The 21,817-nt window shown below is 43.2% G+C and overlaps 2 pseudogenes; one reads left to right on the plus strand and one right to left on the minus strand.

Annotated features, from left to right (window-relative positions):
- Positions 1-2,955: 2,955 nt before the first annotated feature.
- LOC131752342 (heterogeneous nuclear ribonucleoprotein K pseudogene) lies at positions 2,956-4,323 on the plus strand (annotated as a pseudogene).
- Positions 4,324-21,716: 17,393 nt separating this feature from the next.
- Positions 21,717-21,817, minus strand: LOC131753911 (U6 spliceosomal RNA; annotated as a pseudogene).

Below are 21,817 nucleotides of genomic sequence, written 5' to 3' on the forward strand. Positions count from 1 at the left end.
GGTCTCAATGTGTCACATCCAAAGGAAACACCAATCCTACTTTGAATGTCTTGTTTATGAATTTCCTGGGCTTGGGGTAGGGGACGCAAAGGAGAAATCATCTCTACCAATGTCAACCAAAATCCTCTTACCCATTTCTACTCCTAGACATCCACTTCTCAAGGCAGCTTCGACTCCTCTGGCTAAGAAAAAACTTTTTTTGAAATTGTAAAACTGGTTCTTTTTTGCATGTGCAATTAGAGAAAGCTAGCTTGTTAAATTTTTTTTTTTTTCCAGAATTCTGACCCTGAGGGGCAAGTCCTACTAGGAGAACTTGATATTCTCTCCCTGTGCCTTGAGACTAGGACACTCAAGAACACTTATCTAGACCACCTCTGATTCCTGAAACTGAGGGGAAAAAAACAGGGAATGAAGCCTTTTACAATTTTTCTTATTCCAACTGTTATTTATAAACCAGTGAGTTTTATATAGTGATATCTGATTCATGACTAAGTTTAGAAAATGAAGCTAGATCTTTCGTTGTGTCTGTCTGGATATGTATATATGTCTCAGTATTTGTCTTTGGATAATATTGCTGAGGTTAATTTGTAAATTATATGTAATTCCTAAAGATCTGATATGTCCTGGTAAAATGTTATCAGTGATAATTCTAATTATTATCATAAAGTGTTGTATGTCACAACAGTAGCCAAGTTACTTTGTCAATTGCATTGTAATCAGATTTTAAATGTGCCTTCTTAAGTCTTTTGTCATTATAGACACTTACAGTTTCACCCTAATACCTTTGCAAAAATGCTTCCTCTTCAATAAGACTTATAGAAAGGACTTTTGGATTAATACAAGTTTCTGACTTTCAGACCATAATGCTGAACTGGGTAAGAAATTGAAGAATCCTAATGAAAAACCTGATGGCTTCATAAAGCTGTTAAAAAAAAGGATTAGTTACATAGGACTGAGTGAACTGACAAATATGGTTATAATTTTTATGGTTTCTATCTGAAAAATTTACTGGTTTAAATCTGTGTTTTCCAGGTGTAAGGAAAATCTTCCCCTCAAACTAATTATGGCTTACAGTAATTTGGTAAATTATACTTTTGCAACCAGAATTGAAACATTTATCTTTTCTCTCTCTCTGCTCCCTCCAGAGATTGGAAACTCTTAGGTTCCCAGCAGCTTTAGCAGATAAATTAGGCTGGCTACCTCACCAACAGGGCCCCTGCACTGGACCGGCCTATAGAGAGGACTGCTGACCTCAAACTCACCTTAAAACAACACTCAAACAGAGGAGAAACTACACTTGCACTAGGAAGAGAAGAAGATGACATCAGAAGTAAACAGCTCAAGATCCTGGACCTGACTTGTATGATCATTTATAATGTTTTCTTGACTTCTTAGACCTCTGCATATGAATCAAATGTTTTCCTATCATGGGTATGATCCTATGCTAGTTTTAAAAATCAGTCCAATTGTTGGGTTTGTGGCCAATTACCTGTGCCTAGTACTTCTGAGTTTCCTTGGTAGATTTCGCCATTCCAAGGCTCTAATTGGTTGGCCCTTAGGAAATTTTTGACAGTGTGGCCACAATATTCTTTAGACTTTATAGAGAAAAAATTAAGTCATGTTCAGGCCACTGTTGATATTACTAGATGGGATCCCCTCACCTAACCAATTAATAATACCTGTTCTGACCTTGGCCATAAATATGAATTTTCCTCTATTACTCAAGCTCAATCAGAGCAACAAGCAAAATTTCAGCCAAGGAATAAAACCTCTCACAATTATGGGATGGATTTATGTAGTTAACACCAGGCTATGGTAATTTAAGTATAAAGGCTCCTCTATGTTGGGAATAATTAAATCATACTAAGGATAGTCAGTCTAGTAACACTAGGAAACTGGGCTGGGTGCCTTATGGACAGTGCCAATATATAATTTCCCTGAAAGATAAGGATTGGTACAGAACAGACTAAGTCAGATGACCTGGGATATATTGGGCCACACCTAATGGAAGTTCTTGACTTAATTCTTACTTATGAACTTACTAATACTGCTAGCTATATGTTTTTTATATTGCCTGTTTTACAAAATTGTTGTTTCTTACACTACCAAATGTGTGACTGAGCCTCTGATAAAATGATAATATATGGTTCCATATGAGATCAATGATTGTAAGAGTGTAACTCTAGATATGGGAAGAAGCAACAAGAGGGAATATTTTCCTTGACCGTAAGAGACTAGTAAGACAGGTGGTCCAGAGACTTTCTGCTGCTTGTAAGGTCCAATAATAGTACATTGAGTAGCCTATCAGCAAAATCTTCACCAGACCTGGGAATGAGCATTCCTGGCACCATGGGACAAAATGGTCATGAAATGCCTCCCAAACCATGGTTAAATTTATAACCACGGGGAGGCCCTGTCACCTACAAATTGGCACTTGCCATTGGCACTTGCCATCTGCCTCTACAAAGATTAAATCATGAGCCGCTGCAGCTGCTGACCTTCAACACCCCCTGAAAGGAGTTCAGGGTGGAGATCAGGAATGAGGCACTCTGTGCTCTGGGAAAAACTGGCAGAACAAACCTTCAGATAGTTAGACAGTTTCAGGAGAAGGTTTTATGAGCCCAAACTCTTGTACCTTCTCATACCCAGAGAAACACTAACATCATTAACAGTGACATCTGCTTTGGCTGTTAAGGAGAGAATTACAATTAAAAGTCAAAATAGAGTAGCTGTGGTTCAGACATCCAAGGAAATAACTAGGTGACACCATGGGTGTGATTTTAGACAAGTCCTTGTATTGCTAAGAACTTGAGTTTTCTGAGCTATGTCAGACTTGGGATGCCACCAGCCACCGGTTACTGCAGCACTAGGGTGTCAGTTGGTCCCGCCCAGAACACTTCAGTTCTGCCCTGAAAGGATATATTTAAAAACTGATCGGTGTGTCCCTTTAATACAAGAAAATGGAAACTGAACAGCCAGAGGAAACCTTTCCCAACACCGAAACCAATGGTGGATTTGATAAACGCCCTGCTAAAGATAGGAAGAGGAACAAGCTTTTAAAAGATCTAGAAACACTGATGAGATGGTTGAATTACGCATTCTACTGCAGAGCAAGAATGCTGGGGCAGTGACTGGAAAAGGAGGCAAGAATATTAAGGGTCTCCGTACAGACTACAACGCCAGTGTTTCAGTCCCAGACAGCACTAGCCCTGAGCGCATACTGAATAACAGTGCTAATATTGAAACAATTGGAGAAATTCTGAAGAAAATCATCCCTACCTTGGAAGAGGGCCTGCAGTTGGTATCACCCACTGCAACCAGTCAGCTCCCGCTCGAATCTGATGCTGTGGAATGCTTAAATTACTAACACTATAAAGGAAGCGACTTTGACTGCGAGTTGAGACTGTTGACTCATCAGAGTCTGGCTGGAGGAATTATTGGCGTCAAAGGTGCTAAATTCAAAGAACTTCGAGAGAGCACTCAGACAACAATCAAGCTTTTCCAGGAATGTTGTCCTCAGTCCACTGACAGATTCGTTCTTATTGGAGGAAAACCTGATAGGGTTGTAGAGTGCATAAAGATCATCCATGGTCTTATATTAGAGTCTCCCATCAAGGGACGTGCTCAGCTTTATGATCCCAATTTTTATGATAAAACCTATGATTATGGTGGTTTTACAATGATGGTCGATGACCGCCGTGGACGTCTCGTGGGATTTCCCATGCGGGGAAGAGGTGGTTTTGACAGAATGCCTCCTGGTCAGGGTGGGCGTCCCATGCCTTCATCCAGAAGAGATTGTGATGATAGGAGCCCTTGTCCAGGACCTCCTCCACCTCCTCCTGGACGAGGGGGCCGGGGTGGTGGCAGAGCTCGGAATCTTCCTCTTCCTCCACCACCACCTAGAAGAGGAGATCTAATGGCCTATGACAGAAGAGGGAGACCTGGAGACTCCCTCTCCAGGGAGTCTTTCCATGGCATGGTTGGTTTCAGTGCTGATGAAACCTGGGACTCTGCAATAGATGCATGGAGCCCATCAGAGCCGCAGATGGCTTATGAACCGGGTCGTGGCTCATACGGTGGTCTTGGCGGACCTATTATTACTACACAAGTAACTATTCCCAAATATTTGGCTGGATCGATTATTGGCAAAGGTGGTCAGTGGTTTAAACAAATCCGTCATGAGTCAGGAGCTTCAATCAAAATTGATGAGCCTTTAGAAGGGTCCGAAGATCAGATACCATTACAGGAACACAGGACCAGATACAGAATGCACAGTAATTGCTGCAGAACAGTGTGAAGCAGTATTCTGGAAAATTTTTCTAAGACTAGTGAAGAACTGAAGGAATCCTGCATCCTTTTTTTTTTTTTTTTAAATCTGCTTTTGTTTAAAAAGCCAACATTCCTCTACCTCGTAGGTGTTCTGCATTTGAGGTGTAGCGAAATCTTTGCTGTTCACCAGATGAAATGTTTTAGTTCCTTACAAACAGGGTTGGGGGTTGGGGGAGGGTGCACAAAAACTAACACTGAAATTTTGAAACAGCAGTAGAGTGAGTGAATTTTAATTTTTGTTCGTTGTTGGTGGTTTAAAAAAAGTCCCCCCATCTAATTATTGTGAACACTTTGCTTTGTGGTCGCTGTAACATCTGGAGGGGTGGGACAGGGAGGAAAAATAACAATAGTCCATATGTCCCTGGCATCTATTCAGAACAGTGTGTAGAATGTAATGCTTTTTTGTAAGAAACGTTTTATGATTTTAAAAATAAAGTTAGTGAACCTAAAATAAAAAAGAATCTGCCTTCCACTGCAGGGGACACGGGTTTGATCCCTGGTTGGGAAACTAAGATCCCATATGCTGGGGCAACTAAGCCCATGTGCCACAACTAGAGAGAAGCCTGCGTGCCACGATAAAGATCCCACGTGCCGCAACTAAGACCTGACACAGCCAAATAAATAAATAAATATTAAAACAAAAACAAAAACAAAAAAACTCCATCTCTGATTCTAGTGTACTTCCAAAATTGTACCCTGGAATTCCCTCCCCCTTCCTGCTTCAGCCTGAGAGTTCCTCCTCTCTCCCCTAGGTATTAGTTTCACCTTGGTTTTCTCTTCCCTTTCTGGGCTGAAAAGTCAGTGAGACTTCTTCCTAAAATAGCAGGAGACAGGTTTGCTTGTATTTCTAGTTAAAGAAAAAAAAATTATATGTATGTATATCTGCCACATATCAAACATTGCAGGGCAGGGTATAGATTTAGTCATACACTTCTAGAAGAAAAGGATCTTGGAGAGCATCTGGTCCAACCACACTCTGTAGTTGAGGAAAACTGAGGCCCAGAAAGAGGATGAGACTAGTCCAAGGTCATACAACGAATGAGGCACAGACCCAGAGGCAAAACCGTAGTCTTCTGGTTCCAAGCCATGGTCCTCCCCTCCCCCACCCCACCTTCACTCTGACTCTGTTCCCTGGGGTGGAAAGTAGAAGACTCCAGGGAAGGATCTGGCTCTTTAAAACCATCCCCCATTTCCAGGCAGAAGGGGGCCTGTTCAGTGAGCAAGAGCCAACCCCCCTGGAGGTGACCTTGGGGGAGGGGAGGGTGCTCTCCAGAGAGATTCTGATGGCTCAAGATAAAGGAGATCTGCAGGGGGAGGGGAGCCAGCCAGCTGAGACTATCACGTGGAAAGCAGAAAGCAGTGAGGCCTGCTTCAAACCACCTACTCACCACCCTGGGTAGGAGGCGCGTGGGGAGAGAAGGGGGGGTGAAGAGGGGGAGCTGCTGGGGAGGGGAGGAAGAGGCACGGTGCCAGGACTTGCAGATAAATAGCCCCCTCCCTACTGCAGAGGCCCTGGACTGACAGAGGCCTGGAATCTGGGTGCGGGTGAGCTAGGTCGGTGCCCCTCTTCACCCACCCTTAACACCTGCAGATCCTTCCCTCCCCTAAAGGGGTGAGTTGAGGGAGGAGGTGTGGGCAGGAGGGAACTCGGCCTGGCTGCCAAGCGGCAAGGTTGGGAGGGGGCAGCCGTGGGGGTGTCCCGAAAATCACACACAGCATTTGGAATCACGCAGGTGCAGATTCAAATCCCAAATCTGCCACCTCTTTCAACCGCGTGACCAGGAGCAAGTCTCTGAGCCAGGTTCCCTCATAAAATGGGGATAACAATGCCTGGTCCTTGAGAGGATGACGAGAAAATACACGTTCATGTATGGTACAGACGGGGCTCAGAAAATGGAAGGAAGTAGGAGGAAGAGTGGCAGCTGCCTGCGTTCAAATCCCAGCTCCACCCCTTTCCACTTAGCACAGGCCTGTCAGATGCCTATTCCCTCTAATAGAAAGTGGGGTGGCTGTAACATCTACCTGATAGGAGTAAGTGAATGCATAGGCAGATGTGAAAGGCTTAGGACAGGGGTCCTGGCTCAGTGGGTGCTCCAAAGCGTCAGCTTAATTTTGCCGCTGCTCTTGCACTGTGGTGGGCACAGCCAGCCTGTTGTACCCCTCGGAGACTCTGGACACGTGCTAGGCCTAGGAGGTTTTCCTATCAATGGAAACATTTATATCACCTGGGGAAAAAATGTTTGGCCTCAAAATATGAAAGGAAAAGTGCAAAACCAAAACTAGTGAATGCTTTGTGAAGTGTCTGCAAAACACTATTATTTTAACCTCCTTAACTGTCTTCGCAAACATTTAATAACATTTGAAATCCATTTATATGCTAGATTTTCTCATTCTACAAGAATCTAAAGGATGACGACTAAGAATCAGAACCAATCGGAATGTAAGTAACTTGTAACCAGGTAACTTCAAATGCAAAATTGTAAAAATTATTTTCGTAAATCACTGATAGAGCTGAAAATGCAAACATTTTCAATCTGTTTCAGAAATATATATAAAGTTTAAGGAAATCAGTGGGAACAATACACTCAAAATTCAGGATGGTAGTTTCCTCTGTAGTGAGGGGAGGGTAGCAGAGAGAGGTACACAGGATATTTCAACTATCCTGGGAACATTTTATTGCTTAAGCTGGTGGTGAGTACCACAGGTTTTTATTATCTTATTCTTTATTTTATTTATGAAAAATGTAATAAAATTTTACAATATATTTTTGTAGCAGAAAGAAGAGAAAGAAATGTCCCCACATCATTTCAAATGATTTTAGGGCAAATTTATATTTAATGTGTAATGTGGAGGCATTTCAACATGCTCTACATAATGTAAGGCACGGCTCGCAAAAGTGCAAGTCCCCAAGGCCCTGCCTCTACCTATGGTCCTCCAAGCCCCAGACCTCTTACCTGGGAGTCAGGTGCTCACTGTGGAACCTGCAGAACCCAGCAGGGGTTCAGTTTCTTTATTAAGCATATATCTGTCTATGAAGTACAGATAAGTATATTTCTCCCTATGTACTAATTAGGGAGGTCAGATACATAGAGTTGTGAGAAAGCCAGAGAGTTGCAGAAAAGTAGGAATCATGTGTAGGATTGGAGGTCTGAGCAGGCCTGGTTGTCCCCCCTACAAGCAGGTCTAAAGTGGATCCATCTGTGTGTGACAAGGTGCTGGCTCAGCCAAATGGCCTGAGAGGACAGCCTTCTTCACTTCTAGGGAGAGGAAGCATCTGCCTGACCCCTGACAATTATAGAGAGATGCTGATAGGCATGCAGGGTAAAGAGCAAACTGTGAGACTTCAAGGCCAGGCCTTGATGGACAGGGAGTCAGAGAGGGGAGGAATGCAGAGTGGGGAAGGGCCTCAGGGTTGAAAGAGGGAGAGAAGGGGGTTGTTTATTATCTGCAGTGTAAGCTGGACTCCACAGAGGGTCACCAGGCCCCACCCGGAAAGCCCGCTTGTTGGAGCTCCCAGGAAAAGGAAAAGATCTTAAAAAAGAATCTGGGAAAGATGCCAACTGTCCTCTGGGTCATTCCTCTGGGATGGATTTGATTTGGGGCCTTGTTTGCCTTGAGATTAGGAGCCAGGGTCCAAGGAAGAGATTAGCCAGCACCTGATCCCCTTTGGTTATCCTGGATGTGAAAAAGAAAGGTACATTGGTCTCTGTTCCAGCTCCTGACACAGGGCAACCTGAGTGTAAAACAAACAAATAAACAAAAAACACCCTTGTAAAAAAGTGATAAGAGCATTAGGAGCATCTTTTGTTCTAATATTTGGTCTTTGACCTGTCCCTGACACAGGGCTCCTAAATCCCTTGGAATTTTCTGGGTGATAGGAGTGTCTTTTGTTCTAGTGAGGTGACTCTGGGTGGGCTTTTGATGGGGTCTGGTCACCAGAGAGATCCAGCCATGATTAGAAGCTTGGAATTTTCAGCCATGCTCTCCATTCTCTAGAGAGGGGAGAGGGGCTGGAAAGGGAGTCAATAATTGATCATGCCCATGTGAGGAAACCTCCATAGAATCCCAGTAGTGTGGGGTTTAGAGAGCTTGCAGGTTGGTAAACACATCCATGTACTGGGAGGCTGACATGCTCCAGCTCCACAGGGAGGGAAAATCCTGCGCTCCAGGGAACTCTACTTAATGCCTTGTAGGGACATAAATGAGAAGGAAGTCCAAAAAAGAGTGGATATATATATACATATAGCTGACTCACTTTGCTACACAGCAGAAATTAACACAACATTGTAAAGCAACTATACTCCAATAAAAATTAAAACAACAACAACAACAACACAAAAAACCCAAAGAAAATCCTATGCTCAGGACCCTTCCAGGCCTTGCCCTGTGTATCTCTTCATCTGACTGTTTATCTGCATCCTTTATCATAGCCTTTAATAAACTGGGAAACGTAAGTGTTTCCCTGAGTTCTGTGAGCTGCTCTAGCAGGTAATCAGATCCAAGGGGGAGGAGGTTATGGGAACTTTTGATTTGTAGACAAGTTGGACAGAAGTTGTGCATAACTTGGGGACCTACTATGTGCCATTGGCATCTGAAGTCGGGGGCAGTCTCATGGGACTGAGCCCTTAAGCTATGGAATCTGACACTCTCTCCAGGTAGATAGTGTCAGAATTGAGTTAAATTGTAGGACACCCAGCTGGTGTCACAGAGAATTGCTTGTTAGGGGAAAAAACCCACACAACTGGTGTCAGAAGTATTGTGAGTGTGGTAGTAGTGTGAGAGGAAAGGAGAAACACAGGTGGTGGACTGAGGTTTTCTCTATTTAAAAGGTTTCCCACAAAACTCTTGTAATCAACCAGCAATGGGAAAGAGGGCTAGTGGTGCAGGCTGAAGGCTGGACTCCAGTGCAGCCTCAAATGGGGCAGGAAGCCCAGAGCCTTGGTTAATGACAGGCCACCAGTAAATTAAACCCTGTGGGAATTGTCTTGATTCATGGCGCATACAGTCCCTGTTGTCAAGGGTCTAAAGGCCACTGGAGAGAGAAGGTCAGCAAATAGACAACAAAGAATGTAAATACACCGATTACCTTAATTTACTGAAAAGTTATAGGAAACATCATTCTTAGTGGAGAAAATAGGAAGCATCCTTTTTAAAATCCAGATGAGGACAAGGCCCTCTATCATCCTTTCTATTTAGCATTATTCCAGAGGTCACAGTCAGGTCATAAAACTAACGGAAGGATAAGGATTGGAGAGGAGGAAATAAAACTATCCTTGCAAATTATGCGATTGTCTGCATGGAAAGCCAAAAGATGAATCTACAAACAAGCTGTTAGAAATAATAAGAGAATTTAGCAAGATGGCTGACTACGAGATCAATAATAAATACATTGTACATTATAATAATAATGGCAAACTTTTATTGAATTAACTATTTCCGGGTGCCACATGCTTTATATTTACTCTGTGCTAAGTGCTTTCTATGGACTGGCTTGAGTCCTTAGAACAACCCTCACTTTAAGAATGAAGAAACTGAGGGTCAGAGAGGTCAAGTGAATTTATCATAGCAACACAGCTGTTGTGGGGTGGAGGCTGGACCGACTCTTGAACTCTCCCTTAACCACGACCACTATCCTACATACTCAAGTGTGCAAATCTCTGACGTCCAGGGTGGGACTCAAGATCTAAGGCCCTTCTCCCATTCTCCATACATCATGAAAGTTTTCATGTGTGAACAGAGAGAAAGAGAGAGAGGAGGAAAGCCCCAGTAAGAACTGAAATTGAATTCCCCTCCAGCCTATTGGAGTCAGACTTAAGCTGATTTAATGAAAATAATGAAGTGTGGTGCTTCTTGCACGCCTGTGTTGTAACTCAAAGTCTTGCATGCCATTCACCTCTTACCTTATTTAATTCTCAAAAGATCTGTGCCTCCATTTTATCAATGAGGAAAGTGAAGCTCCTAGAAATTCAGAGACTTGTTCAAATTCACAGAGCTGGGAAGTGGCACAGTCAGCATTCAATCCTGAGCATGCCCTCCTAACCTCACAACACTCTAGACTTTTCCAAGGAACTAGAGGGAAAGGCAGGCAGGTGCACAGCATCCCTAAAGCATGTGATACATGAGTGTGGGGAAGACAGGCTGGGAAGGGAGCAGTTAGTTAAGGAGGGGCAGAGACAGCTTCCTGGAAAGTGACCTTCAAGCTGAGTTTTCAGGAAGGAGAAGGAATGAGTCAGGGAAAAAGGATGGGGAAGAAAGATACAAAGTCCCAGAGATGAGAGTAAAACGGCAGATTCTATCAACAGCTAAGAGTTCAGACAAGAGAAGAACTGACTGAGGATGAGCCTTTTATAGTCACCAGTAACCACTGACACAACCGACAAGTAAGATCCCTTGGAGGGACTTCCCTTGTGGTCTAGTGGTTAAGACTCCATTCTCCCAATGCTGGGGGCATGGGTTCGATCCCTGGGCAGCAAGATCCTGCATGCTGCATGGCGAGGCCAAAAATAAAAGACCCCTTGGAGAGCAGCACAGTGGGGACCTTGCCCGGCGTTGCCCCTCTAGGCAGTGCAAGTGGATGGCGGGAGCTTGGCCTGGTGTCAGCTCTCAGCAGTCCCAATTCTTCAGGTTCCCCTCCCTTCCTTTCAATTCTCAGGGCTGCCTGGCCCTGGCTCTGTCCCCTGCTGAATTATGACACTGCATTCCCAACATGCCTCATGGCCAAGCTGGGCCAAGTCATACCATTTACTTCAGTAATTCTCAAACTTCAATGTGCATTCAAATCACTGGGGATGGTGTTAAGATGCAGACCCTGATCTGGCACGTATGGGATGGGGCCTGACATTCTGCATGTCTGCCATGATCTCAGGTGTTGCTGGTCCAAGGACCACACTTTGAGTGGCATCATCTAGGAAACTTCACATTGAGCCCCATGTCAGGCACCACTGTGCTAACTACTTTCTATACATTTTCTAATATAATAATTACAACATTGGAATTGGAACTTACTCCTCTGAAATGGAACTTACTGTTTTTACTTTCCAGAATAGCGAACTGAGGGTCAGAAAGATGATTTTTTTTTTTTTTTTTGGCCCCACCACCTGGCTTGCAGGATCTTTAATTCCCCGACCAGGGACTGAACCCAGGCCACAGCAGTGAGAGCACCAAGTCCTAACCACTGGACCACCAGGGAATTCCGAGAAAGATGAAATATTTTACAAAGTTAGTAAGTAGCAGAACTGGGCTTTGAACTTGAGTCTGTCTGACTTTATAGCTCATACTGGGCCTCCTGGTCAGCAAGACTGCTATGGACTGAACTGTGTACCCCCTCCAAATTCATATGTTGAAGCCCTAACTCCCAGTTGGCTACATTTAGAGTAATGAAGTAATTAAGGTTAAATGAGGTCATAAGGGTGGCACCCTGATCCAATAGGATTAGTGTCCTCATAAGAGGAAACATCAGAGAGCTTGTTCTCTTTCTCTGCCATGTGAGGGCACAGTGAGAAGGTGGCCATCTGCAAATCAGGAAGAGAGCCTGCACCAGGAACTGAATTGGCTGGCACTTTGATCTTGGTCTTCCCAGGCTCCAGAACTGTGAGAAATAAATTTCTGTTGTTTAAGCCATCCAGTCTGTGGTATTTTGTTATGGCCCAAGCAGACTAAGACAGGGGCCCAGCTGCTGCAGATCAGCCAAGGATGCCAATTAAAATGAACAGCTACCCTTCTATGGAATGTTGCTCTGCCCAAAAAGAGCAGGACTGGGGCAGAACCAAAATGATGATGATAATGATGATGATGATGACGATGATGATAATTCACACCCAAGCCAAAGCCACCTGTAACATTCACAAATGAAAACACATAAAAACAAGCTCAGAACAATAGAACCACCCCAAACATCACAACCTAAGTCCAAACATTTTCCTTGAGAAGACAGGAAACGGCACAGCAATCAGGTATTACCCACTAATTTGCTGCACATGCTGAGATGGCTGAGTCTGCAGCCTTGTAGAGTGGCCAGGTGAAATGAAGAAACAAAGCCCTGGCTCTTACAGTTTAGCCAAGCCCCCTGTGCCTGCAAGTCATTGGAAACCGTGAGTGTGGTAGGTTAGATACCTGAATCATTCTCCCAGTGAGAAAATGAAAAAACTGAATACTGAATAAAATATTCAACAAAATATCTTTTATTTATTATTTTTTAATCTTTGGGCTGTGCCATGCAGTATGAAGGATCTTAGTTCCCCAACCAGGGATCAAACCCATGCCCCCTGCAGTGGAAGCATGGAATCTTAACCACCGGACTGCCAGGGAAGTCCCCAAAATATCTTTTAAAATGTTTCACTGAACTGACACAAAAAATAGTAATGCACAGACCTCAAAACTGGGTGTAGGGCTTCCCTGGTGGTGCAGTGGTTGAGAGTCTGCCTGCTGATGCAGGGGACACGGGTTCATGCCCCGGTCTGGGAAGATCCCACATGCCACGGAGCAGCTAGGCCTGTGAGCCATGGCTGCTGAGCCTGTGCGTCCGGAGCCTGTGCTCTGCAACGGGAGAGGCCACAACAGTGAGAGACCTGCATACTGAAAAACAAAACAAACTGGGGGTAAAGGAGACCCAAGACCAGCTGGTACTCTGAGGCTTTCTGCTGGACACTGGAGACTGTGAGCTTGTACTTTGATGGCTGCCCCAGGTGAGAGATCAAAGACAAATATTCAATGGATGACCATGAAGAAATAGACAAATCCAGAATGTGGAACATACTACAAGATCATTCTTTGGTTTCATCAAAAATCAATGTAAAAAGAAAAAGTGAGGTGAGGGAGGGAAGGAACAATCCTAGATTAAAGATAAGAGATAAAATAACCAAATGCATTGTGTGTTTCTTGACTGGATCCTGGTTTGAAAACATAGCTATAAAAAGTATTTTAGAGTCAATTGGAGAAATTTTAATGCACTGGGTATTAGCCAGGGTTAAGGGATTATTGTTATTTTTTGTGGGTGTGATAATGATATTGAGTTATTTAGGAGAATGCCTTTTTAAAAAAGAGATACATGCTGAAGTATTTAATATTGAAGTATCATGATGTCTGTTATTTATTTTAAGATAGTTCAACAAACACATATAAATGAAACAAGTATGACAAGATGTTAAAATGATTGAATTTAGGTCCCAAGAATATAGGTAGTTATTATACAATTCTTTCCTCTATATTTAATGTTTGAAATTTTCCATAATTCAAAGCAAATTTTTTCAACAGTAAATGGTTTAAATCAGGGGTTAGCAAACTTTTTCTTCAAAGTGCAAGATAATAAGTATTTTAGGCTTTGTGGGCCAATTAGGTCTCTGTCACATATTATTTGGTTTTCTCTACAACACATTAAAACATTAAAAAAAAATTCTTAACTTGAGGGCCATACAAAGATGGGCCATGTGCCAGATTTGGCATACAGGCTATAGTTTGCCAACCTCTGTTTCAAATAGGAGATTAGATATAGTAGAAGAGAGGATTAGTGAACTAGAAGATAGAGCTGAAGGAAATACCAAAAATCAGGTCAGAAAGACAATTTAGAAGTCTTAAATATGTAAATTCAGAGTTCCAGAAGGAGATAATTGAGGGAGTAGGGAAGAGAAAAATATGCAGAAATGGTGGCTGAAATTTTTCTAGAATTGTTGAAACATACTAATTCTCAGATCAAGGAAGCTCAATGAATCCTAGGCAAATGAATAAAAAGAAACCCAAACTCAGGTACATCACTGCAAGACTATTACATGCGCATGTGCATGTGTGCATGCACACACACACACAGAGTGAGAGTGAGAGCAAGAGAGTCTAAAAAGCAGCTGGAGAGAAAGCACAGATCACCCACAAATAAATAGCAATTAGACTATGGCCAATTTCTTGATGGCAACAAAGGGAACCAAAAGCGGGTGGAATAATAGCTTTAATTTGCTAACAGAAAATAACTGTTGACCTACAATAATTCTATACCTAGTAAAACTCTCTTTCAAGAAGAAAGGTGAAATAAAACCATTTCAAACAAATAAAAACAAAGTGTGCTGCCAAAAAAAATTCACTAAAGAAAACTTAAAGAATGTACTTCAGATATCCTGGATATAAGAACTGAAATAAAATTTTTAAAAGAGGGGCTTCCCTGGTGGCGCACTGGTTGAGAGTCCGCCTGCCCATGCAGCGGACACGGGTTCGTGCCCCAGTCCAGGAAGATCCCACATGCCGCGGAGCGGCTAGGCCCGTGAGCCATGGCCACTGAGCCTGTGTGTCCGGAGCCTGTGCTCCACAACGGGAGAGGCCACAACAGTGAGAGGCCTGCGTACTGCAAAAAAAAAAAAAAAAAAAAAAAAAAAATTAAAAAAAGAAATGGTGAGCAAAGATGTTAACAAATGTGTATAAAACTAAGCACATATTGTCTGTATAAAAATATTAAATACTGTGAAATTTTTTTGTGTGTGACAAGGGAAACAGGCTACAGTGCTGGATGAGGATATCAAATAAATTAAGAGAGTGTGATTGGAATGAAAGAATTCTAAGTTCCTTATGTATTTGGAAAGAATGCACAGATACTGATTGAACTTTAGACTTCACTATGTTAGGTATGCATGTTAAAGAAAACACTACAGGGACCTCCCTGGTGGCAGAGTGGATAAGACTCTGTGCTCCCAATGCAGAGGGCCTGGGTGCAATCCCTGGTCAAGGAACTACATCCCACATGCAAGCCGCAACTAAGAGTTCATATTCCACAACTAAGGAGCCTGTGTGCTGCAACTAAGGAGCCCACTTGCCTCAACTAAATAGCCAGCAAGCCTCAACTAAGGAGTCCTGGAGCCACAACAAAGGAGACTACCTGCTGCAACTAAGACATGGTGCAATAAAATAAATAAATAAATATTTTAAAAATAAAAGAAAATGCTACAAACAGGAAATAGAATAGTCGTTTCCAGGGGCTGGGAGAGAGGAAAATGGAGCTAATAATGTATCCATTATTATTTAATGGGTACAGAGTTTCACTTTGGGAAAATGAAGTTCTGAAGATAGATGGTGGTGATGGTTGCACAGCAACTTGAGTGCACTTAACACCACTGAATTTTATACTTAAAAATGGTTAAAATGTTAAATGTAAATTTATCGTTATGTATATTTCACCACAGTGAAAAGAAGAAAGAAGAAGCTAAGGTAATCATCAAAAGAACAGACATAATGAATGTAAGTTGCAAAAAGGTAGGACGGTGGGAACAATGGAAGGAAAAAATATTTAAAAATCAAAAGAAAACAAAGAAAGGAGGTTAAGTTCAGAGGCAGGCACAACTAAATACTGTATTGTTTAGGAACATGTATAAGTGGTTCAAACATACAAAACATCAGGGGAATAGATAAACCAGAATCAGGATAATGAGGAGGAGGAGGTGTGGAATCAAGGCGGGACACACAGTGGCATCTAAGACATTGGTCATATGTTATTATTTATTTATTTATTTACTTAATTTATTTATTTTTTGTGTGGTACGCGGGCCTCTCACTGTTGTGGCCTCTCCCGTTGCAGAGCACAGGCTCCGGACACACAGGCTCAGCGGCCATGGCTCACGGGCCCAGCCGCTCCACAGCATGTGGGATCTTCCCAGACCGGGGCACGAACCCGTGTCCCCTGCATCGGCAGGCGGATTCTCAACCTCTGCGCCACCAGGGAAGCCCCATATGTTACTTTTTAGCTGGGTGATTAGTATATAGAATTTCATTCTATAATTTTTCTTTAAATAGTTCAATTTTAATAATATTTTGTATGTATAAAATATTTTATCATTATAACTACAATCATAACTTTTTTCAAGAAAGAAGGAAAAGGTAGCTGTAAAGGCAGATTAAAAATGGGACTCTGGGGCTTCCCTGGTGGCGCAGTGGTTTGGACTCAAAGAGGTTAAGTGAGGCTGCACATGTGGTCAGAGGAGAGCTATGCAGTCTTACCAAGACGTCAGGCTCCTCTGGCTCCTCATGTGTGCTTGTCCAGGGAACTGAACACACAGAGAGCCACTGAAAACCCTTGAGGATCATAAGAAGAGACCCCTTATGTCCATAGAAAGCCTAGAGAAACGGCCTCATCCTCAGACATTCTCAGAGTAAAAAGCCCTCCCAGAAATTAGGGTATAATTCTACAAACGCAATTCCCACTCTGCTTCTTACCCTTATGAGTAAATAGTAGAGAGTATGTGAAGGAGATGATATGACTTTGGGCAAGTCACTTAACCTCTCTGTGCCTCATTTATTTATTTATTTAAATATTTTAAAATTTTATTTATTTATTATTATTATTATTTTTGGCTGTGTTGGGTCTTCGTTGCTGCGTGCGGTCTTTCTCTAGTTGAGGCGAGCAGGGGCTACTCTTCATTGTGGTGTGCAGGTTTCTCATTGCAGTGGCTTCTCTTGTTGCGGAGCACAGGCTCTAGGCATGTGGGCTTCAGTAGTTGTGGCACACGAGCTCAGTAGTTGTGGCTTGCAGGCTCTAGAGCACAGGCTCAGTAGTTGTGGCACAGGGGCTTAGCTGCTCTGCAGCATGTGGGATCTTCCCAGACCAGCGCTTGAACCCATGTCCCCTGCCTTGGCAGGCGGATTCTTAAGCACTGCACCACAAGGGAAGCCCCTATTTATTTCTTTTAATATTTATTTATTTATTTATTTATTTATTTAGACCATGCTGGGTCTTAGTTGCGGCACACGGGATCTTCATTGTGGCATGTGGGATCTTTAGTTGCGGCAGGTGGGATCTTTTAGTTGTGGCATGCAGACTTCTTAGTTGCAGCATGCGAACTCTTAGTTGTAGCATGCATGTGGGATCTAGTTCCCTGACCAGGGAATGAACCCGGGTCGCCTGCACTGGGAGCACAGAGTCTTACCCACTGGACCACCAGGGAAGTCCCCGTGCCTCATTTAAATGGAGATTATAATGGTGCTTACATCATGGAGTTATGAAAATGAAATGTTAATATATATGTGGTTCTTAGGACAGTGTTTGGCACAGAGTAAGCACTAACTGTTGGCTACTATTACATTATTCTTATCTGCAGCCCAAGTCATCCAGTGACTCCTCCTGAGTTTCGGTATGGCTGAGTGGTAGATTGCCTCCACGTGTGTCTGGGAGTTAAGTTCCTGCTTCCAGTCCCAGAGTAAGGCAGGAAGTTTGGGCAGACCCAGGTGGTTACCAAAGAGGTTGGTCTGGGTGAGCTGAAAATGCAGTGACGTCAGCAGGTGGTGAAAATCTCCGCCTTTCACTCATTGTGTGCTATGAGGGTACGCGTGGGTGGATGGCTGGGGCCCAGGATGTGTGTGGGTTTCATTCCCACAGTGGTTTCGGGAGAGCTGAGTCAGAGAGCATTTTTTAAACATGGCTGCTATAAATGATTTGATTAATTGATCTGAATAATTCTACATACTCTTTCTCAATATTCTGAATTTATGGCTGTGGTTTTCTTTTCTTTTTCTTCTCTCTCTCTTTTCCCCCATATCCACTGAACTTGGCCTCTGGGGATTATGGGGATCACAGGATCATAGTGTGATCAAGGGATCAAGATGATACCGTCCATTGAGCTCTGGGATCATCCGAAAGAAGTATTCATCATAGGAGATCCTTAAATGTCAAACTGGCCCAGAGGAAAATCTACTAGGCTGGCTTGACAAGTTTAGCTCTCATTTCTCTGATCTGATTAGTGAGACTAACTCTTTCAAGGCAAGAAACATGAAGTTAATTGCCAAGGTAGACAGGACAATGCTCTTTTTGGAGACTTCAGCAACACACAGTGACTCCTTCACTCAGCACCTCTCTTGCTGATGCCTCCCCAGCACCCTGGGGCTTCACATCTCATTGCGGGGGGTGACTCCCAAAATGACCCAGGGTTTGGGGAAGTGGAGGGCTTGGGTGAAAAGGGCTCTGAATTCATCCCAGGCAACGTTATCTCCTTCCTCTTCAGTCACAGGCCTAAAAGAGATAAAGTGGCAAATCACTCTGGATTCTTGGTTGCAAACGATAGAACCCACTCTGGCGAGCTTAAGTAGAAAAGGCTTAAGGTACTTCTAAGAGTCTCTATGAGGGCATGAAGCCAGGCTTGGCAGCTGTGACAAGGCAGAGCTGCTGTAAAGAGATACCACTGCTGCCCTGAGTGTGGAACAGGTGTGACCCCTGGCAAGACCGACGCTGGGCTCACACTCCGCTACTGCTACCTCTGGAAGCCAGGCACTTCCGTCCGCCTCCACCCTTGCCAAACTGGGTGGGGCTCAATTCCCAAATCCAGGCTCTGAGGTTGCATCTGATTGGTGGACATCAGGTCACATGTCTGGGCCCTAACTGCAAAGGAAGCTGGGAAAGTGCATTTCGGGTTTCTACTTTACCAGAGGCGCAGAGTAAAAAGGTTGAGGACATCCTAAAGAAGATTGGTTGGGGGCGTCAAGAGGAATGACCGATGTTAACATATAATCAACAACTTAAAAATCACATGACTAAGACTCCCTCAGAACCAACCATACTACCTTGACAGAGACCTTTGGGTCGTGACCAGCTGCGTGGGTGTAAACCCACCCTACACGCCCTCAAGTTCTTACTCTGCCCCGGGAGTCTATAGCATAAGGGTGGACCCTCCTCCTCCTCATCAGGGGCCTTCATTCCCTATGTATCCCAGAAGCATTGGTTTAATTGTTGCTTTTGTTTGGGCCTTTTTAGGCAAACTCAAATGACTTCAAGTGCCAGGCAGGTAAATAAGTGGGTGAAGTGAGCAGAGGAAGGGTAACTTGGGACAGGAGAGGAACCTAAAGAACAGCCACTGCTCAGGGTCCGATGTTTCCATCTGGAAATATGGACCCTGGGCCCAGATACTGTGAAGTTTCCAGAGAAACCACAAATTTGGATTTCTTTACATGAAATCTCCAGATTTTTTAAATGTTTGATTAAACACTTGATTATTAAAATTTTTTTATTGTGAAAAATGTCAAATATACAGAAAAAGAGTGATGGTATAATAATCATCCACATCCAAATTCACTCATCACTCAGATTTAATGCTTTTGATGTTTTGTCATATTTGTTTCATCTATTTTTTTTTCTGCTTAAGTATTTTAAAGTAACAAAATCAAAAAAGCTAATAAAATATTTTCATCCTTAAATACTTCAATAGGTGTCTCTTTAAAACATAGATGTTTTCCTGAATAGCTGCAATAATACTTAAGAAAATGAACAAATACCTTGTCTTTACTCAAATTTCTTTTACTCCCCCAAGATGACTTCTTTAGATGGGTTGTTCAAACCACAATCCAATAGAGGACCAAGAATTGGATTTGGTTGTTACTTGTCTTAAGTATCTTTAATCTAGAAGAAAAACTGGTCTGTTCTGTTATTTTTGTGTGTTTCTACTGACAGTGATTTGAAGAAGCCACACCAGTGTCTTGTTGACCGTCCTGTCTAGATATGTGTTGTTTCCTTGTGATGTCACTTCAATTGTTCCTTTATTCCCTGCATTTTCTGAAAACTGGAAGTTAAAGTCTTGATTAAATTTGGCAAGAATATATCCAGGTGTTGCTGACTCTGCCTAATTCATCAACCCAGAAAGCATGGGATGATGTCCTACTAGTGGTGATGCTAGATGAAGGACTAGGTTAATATGATCCCTCCCGTTGTAACTTTACATTTGCTTCTTTAGACTGATCATTTCCCCCAAGAAAGCATTTACCTAATGATTTTAGCATCCATTGACCTTCCTTGCCTGAATCAATTGTTTCATTAGGGATTGCAAAAGGGTGTTTTTCTGATGCTATAATTTCTTTGACATTTATTAGCTGGCATTCTTCTGTAAATAAAAACTTTCATAATCAGCTGGGACTATTCAGTTATCCTGAAATGGGAACTATTGATTCCTACCACAAGGCATTGTCAGGAACCACATCACAGGCTTCCAAGAGCTTGTCTCTGGGTGATTATTTCAGTTTATTCAATTTGTTTATCTACATTTTCTATGATAAGTGAGTATCACTTTTTTTAAAGTTTAATTTTTAAAATTTGTTTATTTATTTATTTGGGGCTGAATTGGGTCTTCATTGCTGCACGCGTGCTTTCTCTAGTTGTGGCGAGCAGGGGCTACTCTTCGTTGTGGTGCTCAGACTTCTCATTGAGGTAGCTTCTCTTGTTGCAGAGCACGGGTTCTAGGCACGCAGGCTTCAGTAGTTGTGACATGCTGGCTCACTAGTTGTGGCTTGCAGGCTCTAGAGCACACGGCCTTAGTTGCTCTGAGGCATGTGGGATCTTCTCTGACCAGGGCTCGAACCCATGTGCCCAGCATTGGCAGGTGGATTCTTAACCACTGTGCCACCAGGGAAGTCCCGAGCATCACTTTTTTATTTTAAATTAATTAATTTTATTTATTTATTTTCATCCGCGTTGGGTCTTCGTTGTTGCGTGCAGGCTTTCTTTCTCTCGTAGCAGTGAGCGGGGGCTACTCTTTGTTGTGGTGCGCAGGCTTCTCATTGTGGTGGCTTTTCTTGTTGTGGAGCATGGGCTCTAGGTGCGTGGGCTTCAGTAGTTGTGGCACACGGGGTCAGTAGTTGTGGCTCGCGGGCTCTAGAGCGGAGGCTCAGTAGTTGTGGCGCACGGGCTTAGTTGCTCCGCGGCATGTGGGATCTTCCCAGACCAGGGCTCGAACCCACGTCCCCTGCATTGGCAGGCAGATTCTTAACCACTGCGCCACCAGGGAAGCCTGTGAGTATCACTTTTTAATAAATAATATTTAAGAAATGAAATCAGGATAAACACACAAGGATACTCAAAGAGTAGCCATACTAGGTAAGCAAACAAGAACTGGGCTGACCCAGGACCATGCCTTTAAGGTCAGAGATGCTTAGACAAGAGAACACCAGCCTTGTAGGTACCTGCAGGGATGTTACACATCTACTCATCAACTCTGATTCTCACAGTATTCACTATCATCCTCACCACTCATAGTTACCACACTAATCACAGGGTGGGGAGGGGCAGGATGGGGTGACCAGGGCAGGATGTCATAGGCTCTTAGCTGAAAGAGTCAAGTCATCTTTGTCTTTGTCTTTGAGAGCCTTTTGATTATCTAGCCCTTCCCAGCCAGCCGTACCCTACTCCACTCCTGCCAGTTCTGGCAAAAACAACACAGGCTGGTGCCCTTGCTCTCAGGTCAACTGAGCAGTCACCCAACCTGGTAGTCAAAGCTAGCAGGCCAGGGGGCAGGATGGTGCCCCAGTGGCCTGTGGTTTTCAGCATGTAAGTCTTGCACATCTTTTGTTAAATTTATCCTTAAGTATTTTCTGTTTTTGTTGTTGTTTTGCTGTTAATTGGCTTGCTTTTCCAATTTCACTTTTCAATTATCGACTGCTAAAAAAATACGTAATGCTTCACAAATTTGCATGTCATCCTTGTACAAGGACCAGGTTAATCTTTTGTGTCATTCCAGTTTTATTATATGAGCTGCCAAAGTGA

Source organism: Kogia breviceps, chromosome 3 (genome assembly GCF_026419965.1).
Source record: "Kogia breviceps isolate mKogBre1 chromosome 3, mKogBre1 haplotype 1, whole genome shotgun sequence".
Taxonomy (NCBI): Eukaryota; Metazoa; Chordata; class Mammalia; order Artiodactyla; family Physeteridae; genus Kogia; species Kogia breviceps.